The sequence below is a fragment of the Pistacia vera genome, unplaced genomic scaffold (assembly GCF_008641045.1).
Source record: "Pistacia vera cultivar Batoury unplaced genomic scaffold, PisVer_v2 Contig820, whole genome shotgun sequence".
NCBI classification, from domain to species: Eukaryota; Viridiplantae; Streptophyta; class Magnoliopsida; order Sapindales; family Anacardiaceae; genus Pistacia; species Pistacia vera.
In genome coordinates this window covers 1,335,123-1,337,493 of record NW_022196691.1, presented here as the reverse complement: position 1 = coordinate 1,337,493, position 2,371 = coordinate 1,335,123, and the positions used below count along the sequence as shown (strand labels likewise).

The following is a 2,371-nucleotide window of genomic DNA, read 5'->3' as shown; positions in this document are numbered from 1 at the left end:
TGGGGATCGGGTTGATGCTTTGTGACCACCACCCGAATAGCCCTTAGTGATGGGTCGACGCTTTGTGATCGTCACCCGATGAGTCGTAGAAATGGGTAGATGCTTTGTGACCACTACCTGGTTAGTAATAGATAAGCAGGTTGATGCTTTGTGATCATCATCCGACATTTAGTAGAAGTGGGTTGATGCTTTATGNCCCTTGGTTTCAACACATCTTCGCCGCGGCGAAGATTCTTCTTCGCCCGGCGAAGCTTGGTATACACAACTTCTTCTATTTTAAGCCAAATTCAGGGCAAACATTCAACACAACTTTCAATCAAACAATATTACCAAAACCAATTTCAAATAAGAGCAGAAGAGGAAACAATAACAACGTACCTCAAGTGGGGCGTTACAAACTTCAACAAAATTCAACTAAGGGCCAACCAACCAATATTAACAATATACAAGCTCAATTGAGAATAAATCAATAAACATTCAATAAATACAACAATAATTTAACTACGTACCTCAAGTGGGGCGTTACAGAGAGGCTACAGTTGTGGAACCAGAGGTCATATGTTGAAATGGCAGAAACCAGAACACTAAGGGAATTCTCAGTTCCCACGGTCAATGGTAGTGGTTTGAGCATTACGAGACCAGTGGTCCAAGCCAACACTTTTGAAATAAAGTCAGCAATCATTCAGATGATCCAGCAGTCGGTACGGTTCAATGGATATTTGAAGGAAGATCCAAATCAGCACATTGCAAACTTTCTAGAGATTTGTGACACCTTCAAGTCAAATGGAGTGTCAGATGACGCCATCAGGTTGAGACTACTCCTATTCTCATTGGGGGATAAAGCTAAGGGGTGGTTAATGGCACTACCATCAGGAACGATCACAAAATAGAATGATTTAGCACAGAAGTTCCTGACCAAATTCTTTCCTCCAGCAAAATCAGCAAAGATGAGAAATGATATCACATCGTTTCTACAAGAAGAGTCTAAGTCATTGTATGAGGCTTGGGAGAGATACAACGAACTTATGAGGAAATGTCCACACCATGGGTTGCCAGTTTGGCTGCAAGTCCAAACATTCTATAATGGATTGATGGTAACGTGCAAACTATGGTAGATGCCGCATCGGGAGGAGCCTTGCAGAGTAAGACACCGGAGGAGGCTTATGAGTTGCTTGAAGTTTTGGCAAGCAACAACTATCAAAGACCTAAAGAGAGAGCAATACCAAGAAAATCTATGGGTCTTCATGAAGTTGATGCATTCACGGCCATCTCAGCCCAACTCACGACACTTCAGAAACAGTTGGGAAATATGCAGGTAAACTCTATTCAAGCTCCTCAACTAACTTGTGATTTTTTTGCAAGTAGTCACGTGAGCAGCGAGTGTCAAGTGGGGAACATGTTTGCTTTATCATCTTCATCATCGAAGCAAGGTAACTACTTGTCAAGAAATCAGAGGCACCAAACAATCCTTATTCCAACACATACAATCCGGGTTGGAGGAATCATCCAAATCTATCTTGGGTCAATCAAATACAGCAAAATAATCAATGAAACCAAAGAGCATTGCCAACTAACCAAAAAGGGGTGAATAATCAACCAGGAGACCCAAGAGTGACAAAATTGGAGGACATGTTTGGGAAATTTTTGCAAGAGACCACAGGTTTTATGAATGAAATGAGGACAAATTTCAGAAATCAAGGGGCGTCCATTCGGAATTTGGGGGTACAGATAGGGCAATTGGCTGAAAAGCTAAATGAGAAACCACAAGGGTCTCTACCAAGCAACACAGTGATTAACCCACATGAGCAAGCGAATGCAATAACTTTGAGAAGTGGAACAATTTTAGAAGAGGTGGAACAATCAGGGAAAGAGGAAAGTCCATCAAAGAAAAATGAAGAATCTGATGAGGAAGTTGATAAACAAATCATTGCTGAAGAGAAACCACCCAGGCCTAGGAAAGATGAACAGAAGCAGGAAGAGAGGCAAAAGAAAAGGAAAGAGAAATTGCCATTCCCCAAGATACCACAAGAGTTGGCACATCACACACCACCTGTGCCTTTTCCTCAAAGACTCAGAAAAGAAAATCAGAATAAGCAGTTCATTAACTTTCTTGATGTTTTAAGAAACTGCATATTAACATTCCTTTTGCAGATGCATTGTAATAGATATCAAGCTATGTGAATTTTCTTAAGGAAATTTTATCAAACAAAAGGAAGTTGGATAATGAGGAAACAGTGATGCTCACGGAGGAATGCAGTGCCATTTTACAGAAGAAGCTACCCCCAAAACTCAAAGATCTAGGGTGTTTCACCATCCCTTGTGTTATAGGGAATTTTGCATTCAATAGGGTTTTGTGTGATCTGGGTGCAAG

At 41.1% G+C, this 2,371-nt stretch overlaps 1 non-coding gene across 1 annotated transcript; it reads right to left on the bottom strand.

The window, feature by feature from the left end:
• Positions 1-944: 944 nt before the first annotated feature.
• Positions 945-1,051, bottom strand: LOC116117777. Its single transcript, XR_004126032.1, has one exon. It is a non-coding gene; the product is annotated as a small nucleolar RNA R71 (small nucleolar RNA).
• Between the last annotated feature and the right edge of the window lie 1,320 nt (positions 1,052-2,371).